The 16,612-nt window shown below is 43.6% G+C and overlaps 1 protein-coding gene across 5 annotated transcripts in view; it reads right to left on the bottom strand.

Moving 5' to 3' along the window:
- Zmat5 (zinc finger matrin-type 5) overlaps nucleotides 1-16,486 on the bottom strand; it is a 37,669-nt gene extending 21,183 nt beyond the window's left edge. Inside the window, exon 1 of one of the 5 annotated variants that reach the window (XM_087198536.1) lies at nucleotides 16,336-16,486. The gene's annotated coding sequence lies outside the window, so the exon portion shown is untranslated. Of the gene's footprint in view, nucleotides 1-16,254 lie in introns of all 5 variants that reach the window. The other 4 variants (XM_004843416.3, XM_013071994.3, XM_004843415.4 and 1 more) reach the window with 4 other exon arrangements.
- Between the last annotated feature and the right edge of the window lie 126 nt (nucleotides 16,487-16,612).

The following is a 16,612-nucleotide window of genomic DNA, read 5'->3' on the forward strand; positions in this document are numbered from 1 at the left end:
AGGCTGTGGCTATCATTTGCCCCTCTGAGCCACAGTTTTCCTATGTGTGAAGCAGCAGGAGGGTGGCTGAACCAGGTGATCTCTAACGGCCTCTGCTGTTCTAATATCCAGCGGTGATACGAGAAGATGCCTGAGATGATGCCTTCTACCCATCTGCTACTTTTGGGTATAGAACTGAGCACCAGGCCGTGCAACTACCTGATCTACATGTCTGAGGGAGAAAAGGGTCAAGAGTTGAGCTCAAGTGAATGTCAGGGTTTAAATCCAAGTGCTACTGCTTTCTAAGCCAATGATCTTGGGCTGGGGATTTAGTTCAGTGGTGCCTCCGCCTATGTTGCAAGTGCAAGATCCCCAGTTCAATCCTCGGTACCAAAAAAAAAAAAGAAACTAAGTCAATGATCTTGGCCATTAATTAACTTCTAGCCTCAGTTTCCTGTTATAAAACCTGGGATAGTAACAGTGTACCCCTCAGGGAGTTGCTATGGGAGTCAGATCATCCATGTACACACTTTTCACAGAGCCAGGCCCATAGGAGGCCCTCAAGAAATACTGGCTCTCTCCACCATCATTATTATCAGCCTCAGGAAAACAGAGGCTCAGGCAAGAAACAGGCTGTCAGTGATCAAGTGAATACTAGGATCAGCTGGTCCACATCACAGATAAGGAAATCAAGGCCAGGAAAGGAGAATTGAGCTGCCCCCAAGTCCACGGCACAAAAGGCAGAGATGGAACTGGAGCCTCAGCCCCCAAGGTAGCCCTAGACCCTTACCCTACACAACAGCTCTGCAGAGCCCAGGGGAAGGTGTCGGGGGCTGGCACTTCCCATCTACTTCACAGACCTGCCTCCACAAGCAGGTGCCCAAAGCCCCATTCCTGGGCAGGAGCTGGCCTTTGCGAAGGTGACCTCCCCAGGTGTGAACTCTGGGGCTCCTGACCCAACTGCCTGCCACTCCAGAGCCTGAGTACACATTAGGAGACAGTGCAGCCTGCAGAACCCTCTGGACAGATACAGCATTCTGCAGACACGCATCTTGGCAGACAGAACGTTGGCTAGATTTCGCTCCTCAGCCAGGTTTCCTTGCACAGGCACAACGTGCATCCTCACACTCAACAGCCCTGACTCAGGTGGGGCTCAGGGAAAGGTCAGGGAGGGGACAGCTGGAGTGTGTCTAGATGAGGCCCAGACACCAGCATGGGGTGCTGACTAAGCTGGCCTTCTCTGCTGTGATTCATGCTCGTCCTCTGAGGGTGGCACAGTTGGCAGTGTGTGAGTGAGGCCCTGTCCTGAACACAGAATGATCCAGCCCCACTCCGCCACTGGGAACACAGTGCCATGAACCCAATCCCAGGAACCAGGTCTATGGCTTCAGCAGCATCTGCTGGCTCCCTGGAGCTTTGCCAGGTGGCAGGGCCAAATCCTCATGGCTAAGGGGCACATGGCAAGCTAGTGGGACAAGCCCTGGGGTCACTCAGGTCTGGATTAAAATTCCAGCTCTGTCACCTATACCTGGGTGACCTCAGAAAGTTATTTCAAGACCCTGAGTCTGTCCTTAGCTATAAAACAAGAATCCTACAGCTGAGGATGAACTGAGGTAGTAGAGCCATCCCTCGGTGTCCATGAGGGACTGGCTCCAGAAGCCCCATGGATACTAAAATTCCCCAAAGCTCAAGTCCTTTATACAAAATAGCAGAGTATTTGCATATAACCTTATACACATTTTCTCATAATTTAAATCATAACTAGATTGTTCATAACACCTAATACAATGTAAATGCTGTGGAAAGTTGTTATACTGTTATTGTTTTGGGAATACTGACAACAAAAAGTATGTACATGCTCAGCACTTTTTTTTTTCCTGGATATTTTTTTATCTGAGTTTGGCTGAATTCACGGATTTGGAACCTACAGATACAGAGAGCTGACTAAAGTACATTAGAGTGCCTAGTATATAGTTAGTGCTCAAAGAATGAGGCATTACAGCTGTTACTGTTACCACCAGGCACTTATTCCTCATCCTCAGTGAGCACACCCTGACCACTTGATTTAAAATTGTGGTCAAGGGCCGGGGATTTAGTTCAGTGGTTTTGCCGCCTGCTGTGCAAGCGCAAGGACCTGAGTTCGATTCCTGGTACCCCCGCCCAAAAAAAACTGTGGTCAAAGTCAATGCCACAGGCACCTCCGCCTCTCTTATACCCAGCTGTTTTCCATAGAATGTCTCACCTCCTCACATGCAGACTTCCTGTCTGGAGGACCCATTTCCCCCACTACAGCACAGGCTCCTACATGGCGGACACTTCTGTCTGTCCAACTGCAGCTCCCCAGCACCCAGAACAAGGCCTGGCTACTCTAGTGGCCACTACTGCTTGTGGATGAGCGAGCAAGCTGCCCACTAAAGCCAAGGCCATCTGCCCTCTGTACAATCCCGGTGTATCCTGGGCTCTCTTCCCCACAACCCAGGTACAAAACTAAGGAGCATACAGGAGAGAGACAAGAAAAGCCCTAAATATAAGTCTCTCACCGCCTTCTTCTCCACACAGGATATCTGTCTCCAGCAGAACCCCAGCCCACCCAGCTGTGTGCCTGCCCATGGAGCCAGATTCTACTGACTTAGTCTTCACTTGGCTGTCTTATAACACCTGACTTCAGTTCTCTGGGGTCAAAGAAATAATGACCAACTAGTTGAAACACTGAGGGGTAGAAAAAGGAAGAAAAGATGCCGGGTGCCAGGCATGGTGGCAAATGCCTGTAATCCCAGCACTCTGGGATGCTGAGGCAGGAGGATAGCAAGTTTGAACCCTGCCTGGGCTTAGCAAGACCCTTTCTCAAACTAAAAATATTTTTAAAAGGGCTGGAGGTATAGCTCAGTGAAGGCCCTGGGTTCATTCCCCAGTACTGTTTAAAAAACAAAAAACAAAAACAAAGAAGGGGTGATATGAGGGAGGAAATAGCTCTACATCTTATTTCTGAGTGCTGAGTACTTGGCCTTCATTCTCTTATTTAATAGCCATGGAGGTCCACTGAGAAGATATCAAGGGGCCTATTTTACAGATGAGCAAACAGAAATACTAATTTGCTTATAGCTCATTGGCTAGGGGAGACACCAACAACAATTGCAGGGATTATTGTTAGTGTCAATAACAATGACACAATAATAGCAATCTTCCTGAATGCTGCTAGTGGGACAGCAGTGAAGCCACATACCTGCGGCCCCACAGCCGAGGCCCACCAGAGCCATGTTCACACTAGGGCCCATTCTCTCCCCAGCCCACCACCCTTCTCTGAGGCTGTCGCAGGCAGGCATTTGTACTTCATCAGTCTTCTGATTCCTTTCATTGTGTGTACCTCGGGAAATTGAGCTGGCTTTGGCGCAGGGCTAAAATAAGCCAACAGCTCAGCCTTGGCCAGGGTCTGGGATGTGCACTGTAATTACTCAGGACTTGTGCTCACCACATGCTGCCCTCAAGCTCACCTGTCATTTCTTCTAATTACGGCACCACCAGAGTCTAGGTAAACAGTAAACCACAGCCAGAGGACAGCACTAACACACACCCACTAGGAGCACGGCAATGTCTCAGTGCCACATATGTCTAGAGTTGATGGCATCAGAATTATCCTGTGGTGGTGGCCCATAGCCTGCCCGCCCAGGACCCTTCTCCAACAGAAGTGTCAGGAAACATAGGTGTCTTCCTTGACAGAAGCCCCCATATGTTAGGGGCATCCTTCAAATGCCCCAGTGTTTCTAGCTGTAATCATTTCTCATTCTGATTTTTTTCATATGTTTATCTCTTGTACTCCTTGGGGTGGGGTGTATCATCTCATTCCCAGCAGTCTAAGGTGGCAGGGGTCCCAACCAAGGCAATTTCTAACTGGGTAGGTCTGGATAGGGCCGAAATCTAAGCAGGCCCTAAATCCTCAGAGTAATGCTACTCTAGGGTGGCACTGAAGAACAGAGAGGGCAAGAGACTGTCCAAAGTCACACAGCCCACCTCAGCCAAACCTTGCAAGTTATTTTTTCTTGCACACAAATAGAGCTTAACTTATCATGGTTCAACTTGTGACTTTTCGACTTTACCAAGTTCAAAAGCAGTATACTATACTTTCAGTAGAAACTGTACCTTAAGATTTGATCTTTTCCTCACCTAGTGATATGTATTATGATGCTGAGGAGCAGCAGTGAATCACAGTTCCTGCTGAGGTTACAAGGGAATACTCTCCTAAATCACCAGGGGAAATAACCAATATTCCACAGTGTACTGTGTTGCTAAGCTGTGATGTTTTGTAGATTAGGTGTATTGAATGCACCCCTCCATCTTTTCTTTTTAAACAGTGCTGGGGATTGAACCTGGGGTCTTTGTAATGAGCTACATCCTCAGTGTTTTGTTATTGTTGTTTTTGTTTTTTGAGACAAGGTTTCACTGTGTAGAGCAGGCTGGCCTTCACCTCATATGTAGTCCAGGCTGGCTTCAAACTCTCAACAATCCACCTGCCTCAGCCTCCCAAGTGCTAGGATTACAGCCATATGCCACTAGGCCCGGCCCTCAGCCTTTTTTTGAGATAGGGTCTTGTTAAGTCATTAACTTGCCCAAGCTGGGCTCAAACTTGAGATCCTCCTGCCTTAGCTTCCCAGAGTGCTAGATTACAGGTGTTGCCACCAAGCCTAACTTCTTAAATCCATGTTTTACTTACAGTATTTTCAACTTATAATGTGTTTATCCGATGTAACCCCACCTTAAATCAAGGAGCATCTATATGCTAATCATTCAAGTCAGGTCTGAGTCTCATCCATGCCACTCTCAGACTGTGTAACTCTGAGTAAACTACTTACACTCGGCCCTTCATCTGGAAGATGGAAGTAATAATGCTGCTTCACAAGTTGATGATGAGGACTCAAGGTCATGCATGCTGGGTGCTCAGCATAGTGCCTGGCACACCAGTGGTCCTCAATGCACATTTGTGAAAGTGGTAGTTGTGCAGTATCCTTGAAAGTGGTGTCAGGGTTGGTCTGTGTGACCAGGAGAACAGAGGAGATGGTAAGCGACAGTATGTCACTTCCAAGGGCAGATTATAAAAGATGCTGCAGCTCCCATCACAGTGTCTCTCTTTCTCTGATCTCTTGGTCTGGAGGAAGCCAGCTGCCACCCAGTGAAGTTCATGTGGCCAGAAACAGAGACTTCCTGCAACAGCCATGTGAACAAGTGTTTCTGGAAGCAACCCTTCCAGCTCCAGTGCACCCTTCAGATGACTGTCCTCTTGACAGTTTACCTGCAACCTCCTCAGGGACTCTGAGGTAGAATCACCCAGCTAAGCCACTGCCAGATTCCTGACCCTCAGAAACAGCAGGAGATAATTAACGTTTGTTGTCTGATGTCACTAAGTTTTTAGGGTAATCTGTTGTGCAACAATAGATAACTAGTACAGTGCAATGAATGAATTAAAACCAAATCCCTTGACCAAATCTGTGGCAGCCAGAGGTACTAAGAAACCTCCATCCTAAAACACTCTGGAGTTAAGGCCCCTCCTCCCACTCACATATGCAAAACTTAAGGCTCCACTGGTCCCTTTTCATGCATTCCTCAGCCAAATGTTTACTGCCAAATGATGTTACAGCCAACATCACTTACTCTTTGCTACACAGGGCTTCAGTCTCACCACAGAGTTCCTGCTCTCACAAGAAGGTACACTGAGTAGATGCTGGGGTGCAGCTGACAGACACGCCCCTAGTAACAGTAGTAGATAACAAGCCTTGTGCCTGTGACACCAAGGAGAAGCAACTGTATCCAACAAGAATTCCACCAAAGAAATCACCTGAGATGACCACAAAGATCTAGTTATATATAAGTGGAACATTTCTAATGCAAAAATCTGACACCAGGGATTTAGCTCAGTGGTTCCGCTGCCTGCCTTGCAAGCGCAAGGACCCAAGTTCGATCCCTGGTACCAAAAAAAAATCTGAAATCCAGTCAGGTATGGTGGCACCTGCCTATAATCTCAGCACTCTGGAAGGCTGAGGCGAGAAGGTCATAAGTTCAAATGTAGCCTGGACAACGTAGTGAAACCCTGTCTCAAAATAAAAAATGACTAGGATGTAGCTCCTTGTGAAGGCCTAGGTTCAATCCTAAGTACCACCAAAAAGAAAAAAATTTTACATAGATAGATAGATAGACAGATAGATAATGTTCTGAAATCTCAAATGCACTGAAATCTGAAACTTTAAGTTCTGATATAACATTCAAAAAGTTTCAGATCTCCAGGCACTTCAAATTTCAAATTTTCTAATTAGGATGTTCAACTGGTAAAGTCTATGCAAATATCCTAAAATCTAAAACCCTCAGAAATCTGAAACACTTCTGGTCTCAAGCATTTGGATAAAGATTTTCACCCTGTACCCCAAAGGCCACTGCAGGGTAGCTTGTTCTAAAACCAAAGTGTAAATGTCTTAACAGAAGAGTTGACAGTTATCCACTTCTTGCTACAAACCACACACACTGCTCAGAGTCCCCTGTGGAGTTGGGAGTTCAGTGCCATGATGCACAAAGCCTGTGAGGTTGGTTCTATTATCCTCATCTTGCCCTCAGAAAAACTACAGTCACAGAGAGCCCACACTTGGCAAGAAGCAAGAGCAGTGTGAGCCACATTGGTTCAATGGTAAACCACATAGCTGTTCAAAATCACTGTGAAGGGGGCGTGGTGGTGTACACCTGTAGTCCCAGGTACTTGGGAGGATGAGGCAGGAGGATCACTTCAGTCAAGAAGTTTGAGACCAGCCTGGACAACATAGTGAGTACTCTGTCTCAGGAATTTTTTTTAAAAAAATCAAATCAAGGGCCGGGGATTTAGCTCAGTGGTTTTGGCGCCTGCCTCGAAAGCGCAAGGTCCCGAGTTTCATCCTCGGTACCAAATTAAAAAAAAAAAAAAATCAAATCAAGGGCCGGGGATTTAGCTCAGTGGTTTCACTGCCTGCTGCACAAGCGCAAGGACCCGAATTCGATCCCCGGTACCAAAATAAATAAATAAATAAATAAATAAATAAATAAATAAATAAATAAATAATAAAAATCAAATCAAAGGAAACTACTCTGTCACTTGAACAAATGTTTACTCTATATTGCTAAATGAAAAATAGTTCAGGGCCGGGGATTTACCTCAGTGGTTCCAGCGCCTGCCTTATAAGCGCAAGATCCTGAGTTCAATCCCTGGTATCAAAAAATTATCATAACAGTATGTACAATATAATACCACTTTTTTTACATTCCTTTTTTTTTTTTTTCTTTTTTTGATACTGGAGATCACACTCAGGACCTTGTGCTTGCCAGGCAGGCATGGTGCCACTGAGCTACCTCCCTGGCCCATGATACCACTTTTGTAAGGAGAAAGAACTCTCCCCCTACACACATATGCACACATATGCAGAGTGGACACAAAATATTTACTGTGGTTATGTCTGGATAATAAGCTCATGTGCATTTTGTGTTTCTCCATTTTTCTAAGAAGTTCTACTTTTTTTTTTTTTTGAGACAGGGTCTCACTGTGTAATTCAGGTTGGCCTTGAACTCATTATGGACCTGAGGCTGCCCTTGAACTCGCAGTGATTCTCCTGCTTCAGCCTCCCAAGTGTTGGGATATCAGGCATGCACCACCATGCCTGGCCAGAAGTTCTACATTTAATGTGGATTTTTTTTTTTCAAAAGAAACAGACTGGGGCTGGGAATTTAGCTCAGTGGCATGCCAAAAAAAAAGAAAAGAAAAGGAAAGAAAAGAAAGGAAAAGAAAAGAAACAGACTGCCAGAATAAATCAAGAAGCAAGATCCAACAATATGCTGCATACAAGAAACAAATTATTTTGTTGTTGTTGTTGCTTCTTTTGAGACAGAGTTTCGCTATATAGTTCAGACAGGCCTTGAACTCACTACATAGCCTAGACTGGCCTCGAATTTGTGGCAATCCTCCTGCCTCAGCCTCCCGAGTGTTGGGATTACAGGCATACACCACCATGCCTGGCAAGAAACACATTTAATTCAAAAAGAAATTTATAAACTGAAAGTGAGAGGATGAAAAATAATATTCTATGAGACAAGCAGCTGGAAAAAAGCAAGGTTAGCCATTCTATTTGCAGACAAAGTGGATTTCAAGACAAGACTGATTAAGAAAGACAAAGAAGGTCATTACATCTTTTTTTCTTTTGGTACCGGGGATTGAACTCAGGTCCTTGTGCTTGTGCAGCAGGTGGCGAAACCACTGAGCTAAATCCCTAGCCCCCATTACATCCTTTTTGAAGGAAACAATCCAAGAGGAAGAGATAACAATCATAAATATACATGCATCAAATAACAGTGTACCTAACTATATAAAACCAATATTAATGGACACGAAAAATCAAATAAGCATTAATACAGCTGTAATGGGGGAACCTCAATACCCCACTGTCACAAATAGACAAAAAAAAAAAAACCAAAGAAATATCAGAACTAAACCAAACTTTTGAACAAATGGACCTAGTAGAGGTCTACAGAGTGCTCCACCCTACAACATCAGAATACACATTCTTCTCAGTGGCACAAGAGACAGTCTCCAAAACAGACCACATACTAGCTTATAGAACATGCTTAAGTAAATGCAAAGGCAATGAAATTATCCCATGCATATTATCAGACCACAGTGCAATGAAATTAGAAATCAATGGCAAAAGAAGCCACAAAAACTTCATAAACACATGGAAATTGAACAACACCTCCTGAGCAACCACTGGGTCACAGATGAAATTAAAGAAGAAATTAGACAGTTTCTACAATTAAACAATAATGCCAATTCAACATACCAAAACTTATGGAATACAATGAAACTAGTCTATGAGGGAAATGTATGGCAGTGAATTCCCATATCAGAAAAACAGAACAAGTTCAAATAAACAATCTAATGTTGAACCTCAAGCTTCTAGAAAAAGAAGAGCAAGTCAAGCCCAAAGCTCATATAAGGGAAGAAATTATAAAAATCAGAGAAGAAACTAATGCAATGGAGACTAAGAAAATAATACAAAGAATCAATGAATTAAAGATGTGGTTCTTTGAAAGATTAAATAAAATTGACAAACCCTTAGCCAACCTATCAAAAAAAAAATAAAGGAAAGACTCAAATCTATGTAATTAGAAATGAAAAGGGTGAAATCACCACAGATCCTGCAGAAATCCAGAAGATCATCAATACCTACTTCAAGAACTTGTATTCTAACAAGATGGAAAACAGAAGAAATGGACAGATTCCTAGATACATATGAATTACCAAAGCTGAGTCAAGAAGATATATAAATTCTAAATAAACCAATATCAGTCAATAAAATTGAAGATGTAATTAAAAACCTTCCAGGACCGGAGATTTAGCTCAGTGGTGCCACTGCCTGCCTCGCAAGCGTAAGGTCCCAAGTTTGATCCCCAGTACCAGAAACAAACAAGCAAACAAACAAACCCTACCAACAAAGAAAAGCCCAGGCCCTGATGGATTCATTGCTGAATTCCACAAGAAATTTAGAGAAGGGGCCGGGGATTTAGCTCAGTGGTTCCAGCGCCTGCCTTGCAAGTGGAAGCACCTGAGTTCGATCCCCAGTACCAAAAAAAAAAAAAAAAAAAGAAAGAAATTTAGAGAAGACCTAATGTCACTACTTCTCAAACTCTTTAATGAAACTGAAAGGGAAGCAATAATCCCAAATTCATTCCTGGAAGCAAGCATTACCCTGATACCAAAACCAGAGAAGGCCAATCTCCCTAATGAACATAGATGCAAAAATCCTCAAAAAAATACTGGTAAACAGAATACAGCAAATCATCAGGAAGATTATACACCATGACCAAATATGATTCACCCCAGAGGTAAAAGGATGGTTCAACATATCCAAATCAATAAATGTAATACACCATATTAACAGAGCCAAGGACAAAAACCATATGATCATCTCAATAGATGCAGAAAAAGCGTTTGACAAAGTCTGATACCCATTCATGATAAAAACCCCACAGAAAATTAGAATAGATGGCTTTTATCTCAAACTGATAAAAGCCATCTATGACAAACCAATAGCTAACATCATACTAAACGGACAAAAATGGAAAGCTTTCACTCTAAAATCAGAAACAACACAAAGATGTCCACTATCACCACTCTTATTCAATATAGTTCTGGAAACATTAGCCAGAGCAATTGGACAAGAGAAAGAACTAAAAGGAATAAGGATAGGAAATGAAGAAGTGAAATTATCATTATTTGCAGATGACATGATACTATACATAGAAGACCCCAAAGACTCCACCAAAAGACTTCTAGATTTAATAACCAAATTCAGTGGCATAGCTAGGTACAAAGTCAACACTCAAAAAAATCAATAGCAGGGCCGGGGATTTAGCTCAGTGGTTCTGCCACCTGCCTTGCAAGCACAAGGTCCTGAGCTCCATCCCCAGTACCAAAAACAAAAACAAAAAAACCAATACCATTCCTGTACACAAACAACAAACTCACAGAGAGAGAAATTAAGGAAACAACACCTTTCAAAATAGCATCCAAAAAAATGAAGTACCAAGGAATCAATCTAATGAAGGAAGTAAAAAACCTTTACATTGAAAACTAGAGTACTCTGAAAAGGGACATAGAAGAGGACATCAGAAAAATGAAAAGATATCTTTTGTTCTTGGGTAGGAAAAACCAATATAGTGAAAATGGCCATACTTCCAAAATTGTCATACAGATTTAATGCAATCCTGATCAAAATTCCAATAGCATATCTCACAGAATTGGAGAAAACAATTATCAAATTCATTTGGAACCAGAAGAGACCTAGAGTAGCAAAAGCAATTCTGGGCAACAAAGGCAAGGAAGGAAGCATCACAATCTCTGACTTGAAATTATACTACAAAGCTACTGTTGATAAAAAACAGCATGGTATGGACTGGGAATTTAGCTCAGTGGCACCGCACCTGTCTCACAAGCGCAAGGTCCTGAGTTCGATCCCAGTACCCCCCCAAAAAAACTCCAGCATGGTACTGGCAAAAAACCAGACCTGAGGATCAGTGGAACAGATTAGAAGATGCAGAAACAACTCCAAACATTCGCAGACAAGTTATCTTTGACAAAGGAGCCAAACACCTTCACTGGAAGAAAGACAGCCTGTTTCATAAATGGTACTGGACGATATATGCACACTCATGTTTATAGCGACACAGTCTGTAACAGCTAAATCTTGGAAACAGCCCAAATGCCCATCAACTGATGAATGGATAAAGAAAATGTGAGTTTTTCATACAGTGGAGTACTACTCTGCCATAAAAAAGAATGAACTTCAGACATTTATAGCTAAATGGATGCACCTTGAGACCATACTTTTAAGTGAGATAAATCAGACACACATGTTTAAATACTGCATTGTTTCTCTGGTGTGAGAAATTGAAAGTGAAAATAAGGTCCAAAATGTATAATAGTTACTGGAAACTAGGAAGAAAATCTTCAAATGGTAAGGGGAACAGGGAGGGGGGAAGGGGAAAGGAAGAAAAGGACAAGAAAAAAAAGAGAATATTAGAAAAAAAGCTTTTGTAATGGGGGGAGGGGTTGAAGGGAGGGAAGGAGAATGAGGAAAAAAAAGCAAGATATGTGATGTACAGGTACAAATTCCCTCTGATGAATGTTATCATTGTGTATATCTAAAATGTACCAATGTTTTACTTTTTAAAAAATGTGGTTTTTAGGTATTCAGGAAAAAAAAGAGGGAGATTTGTCAGGCAGGGATAAACCCTATTGTTTCTCCCTCAGGAGGCTGCCTGGCATGGATGGTTCCAGGCACTCAGTTCATCTGGATGAAGTGGCTCAGGGTGGTGACTGAGAGACAGAGCAGACCTTTCCTTCAGTTCCTGGCAGAAAACTGGCAGGGCAAACCCTGATTGTAACCAGGCCTGGCCTAGCACGCCCCAAGGGCCAGTGAAGGTCAGCTGGGCCTGAATCTGGGCTCCAGGGACCGAAGGCTAGAGACATGTTTTCTCATCAGATGGTTACAGGTCCCAGGAGGCCAGTGTCCAAATAGGAAAGATAAAAATAGTCAGAGGGAGGCTCCTGAACCAGATCTCCAGATTCTGAACTGTCTCTGTCTCCTCCTTCTTCTGTCCCTGGTCTGAGCTTCAAATACCATCTGACCTTCTATTGCCACCGCCACTCCTCTCCACATCTGGACACAGCCTCCTCAGTTCACTCTACCCTGGGCTGCATCAGATCAACCCTCCTAAAAAACATTCAAGCTCCTAAGTGGGAACCTTGTTGAAAATGAAGTCTCCTGGGTTGGGAGGTGAAGCTCAGTGGTAGAGCACTTGCTCAGCATGTCTGAGGCCCTGGAGCCCTGGGCTGGACCCAGTACAGGGGAAGGGAGGAACTCCTGGGTCAAATCCTGGAAATTATGTTAGGAGACCTGGAGGGGTCCCAGAAATCTGTAGCAATTCTAGCATCCTCTAGAAGTACAAGTACCCCCTAAAAAACAAAAGCCTGGAGGAATGAGCTTCCCCCTGAATCTCAAAGGCAGCCTTGGCTGAGGACAGTTGGGTTGAAGACAGGAATTCCAAGTAGACACGGTCCTGGATTCATGCCTCAGTCAGAAATCAGTCTGATCTGATTATGAATAACCTTAGCTCACTGAAATGTAACCTCACCTGGATGCAATGCACAATTTATAGAGTCAACAAAATTGTTTTCTTACTGTATAAGGGTCTCCTTATAGTCCAGAAAAGTTTAGAATTAGAAACAGAGATGGAAAGTTTAGTAATCCTGAGTTTAGTAATAATCAGTATATTCTTGAAATCTGAAGTATGTGTAACTTTGAAAATAATTTGATTTGCCAAATATCTGACAAATAAGTATTACGATTCTAAGATAATAAATATAGTTAGATAACGGGTAAAATATCTCTGTAATTGACAATAGATTTATGAGTTTAGACTGACAGGTTAGTAATGATTGGAAACACTGCTACATATTAGAATCACCTGTAGAACTATAACTATTTCTAACGGGGGGCCCACCCTTAAAATCTTCCCCCTGTAATATTCTGATTTCAAGTCAGAGGTGGAGTGTGTGTGTGTGTGTGTGTGTGTGTGTGTGTGAGAGAGAGAGAGAGAGAGAGAGAGAGAGAGAGAGAGAGAGATCGAGACAGATCTGGTATCTGGTACCCGGGATCTAACTCCAGTCCTTGCGCTTTCGCAGCAGGCGGCAAAACCAGAGCTAAATCCCTGGCCCTGTGCTCTTAGGCATCTAAGCAAGTGCTATACCACTGAGCTACATCCCCAGCAGAAGCCTGCATTTTTTAAAACTCCTCAGCCAAGAGCCACTGACATAAGAGAATTTGACTACATCTGCAAAAAGTACTGAACTGTTTATAAGAACTTGAAATTCAGTATAAGTTTAATTAATTAGATTCTTCTAGTAACTAAGTATTCATGGGGAATTTGGGCTTGTTAGGTTATGCATCTAGAGTACTTAAAAAGAAAATCAAATATATTAAATTTATAAATAGAGTTAAAATGTTTAAGGAGGCCGGGGATTTAGCTCAGTGGTTTCGCTGCCTGCTGTGCAAGCTCAAGGACCTGAGTTCGATCCCTGGTACCAAAAAACCCAAAAAAAACCAAATAAAATGTTTAAGGAAATAAATTAGGCTGTAAAAAGGTCTACGTGTTTAAAGGAATTTAGTTTGTTCAACTTGAGTTCAAATATTAAAGCAAAAGTTAAGGTCATTTTTCTTACTTTCATAGATTCATGTATAGAATAATAATTTCAAGTTGAAATTGATAGCCTAAAGAAAATAAGGTTTTAAAAATTGTTACTCCAGGGCCAGAGATTTAGTTCTGTGGTTCCAATGCCTGCCTTGCAAGCCCAAGGTCCTGAGTTCGATCTCCGGTACAAAAAAAAATTGTTACTCCAAAATGAGAATTTTTTTTTTTTTGGTACCGGGGATCGAACTCGGGTCCTTGCGCTTGCACAGCAGGCAGTGAAACCACTGAGCTAAATCCTCGGCCCCAAAATGAGAATTTTAATTTAAAATATAAAAAATAGGCTGGGCATGGTGGTGCATGTCTGTGATTCCGGCACTAGGGAGGCCAGGGCAGAAGGATCACCAAGAGTTCGAAGCCAGCATGGGCTACATAGTGAGTTCAAGACCAGCCTAGACTACATAGCGAGACCCTGTCTCAAAAACAAAACAAGGCAAAATAGAAATAGAATAAGCCACACCTTTAACTCCTTGTGGTCTTTCCTATTCATCTCACTTAAAAGGATTTCTCTCCTGAACTTCTCACCAGCCAGATTAGATGGTTGCAGATTCCCTGCAGGCTCACAATTTCCTGCCCCAAAGAGTGACCAGGATGCTTTGCAAGTAGTAAATAACCACAGAAAGGACAACACAGCCTGAAATTAGAACATTTCACTTTTCTTTCTAGTCCCTTAGCTAGGCATTACTGTTGCTCTTTACAGTTGAATAAAAATAGGACTCAGAGGGTCTGGACCTGATCAAGGTCACATAGTCAGAGGTAGAGCCAGGCCTGGAGTCCAGTACCTGGTCTTGAGTGTCCTCCTTGCACTGATGATTCTTGTATTAGGCTCAGACCTCTCTTTTTAAACTCTAAAGCCATGTTCCCATTTGCCTTGGACATCTCCACTTCAGCTCAAACTGAACATGGCCAAAACAGAACTAAGATCATTCCTGTTGATTTTGCTGTTTAGCTCAAAATTTAAGATGTTCTTGATTCTCTGCAGCACACACTGCACACATCTGCCAACTTATCCTGCCTGCCCCACCTCCCCAAACACATCTCAAAACTGATCATTACTCTAATTCACATCCTAATCCAAATCATTGTCTTCTTTCAACTAATCCACCTCAATAACTTCCCCCTCTTCAGTCCATTCTCCAGAGAACAGCCAAAATGATGACATTAAAATGTAAATTACATCTTGTCACATCCCTGTTTAAAACCCTTCAGTGGCTTCCTAGGACAATTACGGGAAAAAAAAGACTCCTTGCCATGGGTTACAAGGTCAGACTGGAGCTGATTCCAGCCTACCTTTTCATAGTCCACTCTTTCCCTTAAACACCCCAGGAATGCAGCCACCTCAGGACCTTTACCCACAATTTCCTGTTTGACCCACTATTATAATCACTCAGGTCTTTAGCCAAGTGTTATCGTCTGAGCAGCCACCCAGGCTAAAACAGCACCACCAGCCAGGTGTGGTGGTGGTGCACACCTGTGATACTAGCACTTAGGAGGCTGAGGCAGGAGGACCGCCATGAGTTTGAGGCCAGCCTGGGCCACATAGTGAGTTCAAGGCCAGTTTGAATTACACAGTGAGACCCTGTCTCAAAAACAAAAAGAAAAAACAAAACAAAAAAAGCCCCCCCACCCCCAACAACAACAACAACAACAACTACAACAAAACAGCACCACCATGTCCTCTCCAAGCAGGCTGGCCTCGAACACAGCAATCCTCCTGCCTCAACCTCCCAAGTGCTGGGATTACAGGCATGTGCCATCACGCCCAGCTAGTCTTCTGTTCTCAAAACCACCACTTGTGTGTAGAAACACAGGATTCCCACGCTCCCATCTCCCCAGCCCCTTTTTAACTCATATACAGTAGGTAAGATAACTTCACGATCATCTTCACCGCTGGGGATCAAACAGGGACCACATTAGGCACATAAACATTTATTGAATGCCCTTTACTCGAACGCCTTCACTCTTCCTATTCTCAGAAGAAATGTGGGCCGGGCGTGGTGGCGCTAGCCTGTAATCCTAGCACTCCGTAGGCTGAGGCAGGAGGACTGCCATGAGTTCGAGGCCAGCCTGGGATACATAGTAAGTTCAAGGCCAGCCTGGTCTACAGCGAGACCCTACTTAAAAAACAAAATAGGAGGGCCGGGGATTTAGCTCAGTGGTTTCGCCGCCTGCTGCGCAAGCTCAAGGACCCGAGTTTGATCCCCAGTACCAAAAATAAATAAATAAATAAAACAAGAAGAAATGAGCGGCCCCAGGTGGCCTGTTTGCCAAGCCAGGGTTCTTGATTTCGAAGCCCAGAGGTGTGGGAAACAGGAAATATGGGCAGTACATCCCCGAGGACCCACTTTTGTCACCTCCAGGTCTGCACTCGGGGCAGGGAAAGGAGATGAGACAGGTGCTGGGGATCCGCCAGAAAGCCAGATACCCTTCCCCCTCCCATTCCCCAAACCAGGAAATGACAGGACGTACAAAATTAGAAGACAGAGCCCAAGCTTTCCGGTAAGGGGAAGCGGTAGAACTCGCCCCTAGACGTCCCGCCAAGGAAGCTACCTGGCTCCTCGGGGCTGGACGGCTGCAGAGTCCTCCTCTTGCGTCCTTGCGTCACGCACTGCTTGCTGGGATTCGTAGTTGGGTATCAGCCCAGCCTTCCCAGAAAGCTTTGGGAAGCTAAATTGAAACAGTGAGGGGAGCGGTGGGGAAACATGAGGCTTTCTAGGAGTTGTAGTTCAAGTAGTGAAAGCACTAAATCACTAAGAAGAAAAACTGGATAATAAAACTTACAACACTTAGGCTGTGAGGTTTTGAATCTTGTGGGATTTTTTTCCCC

This window comes from Heterocephalus glaber, unplaced genomic scaffold (genome assembly GCF_053883595.1).
Source record: "Heterocephalus glaber isolate CG9 unplaced genomic scaffold, H.glaber_assembly_v1.0 deba00001687, whole genome shotgun sequence".
Classification (NCBI taxonomy): Eukaryota; Metazoa; Chordata; class Mammalia; order Rodentia; family Bathyergidae; genus Heterocephalus; species Heterocephalus glaber.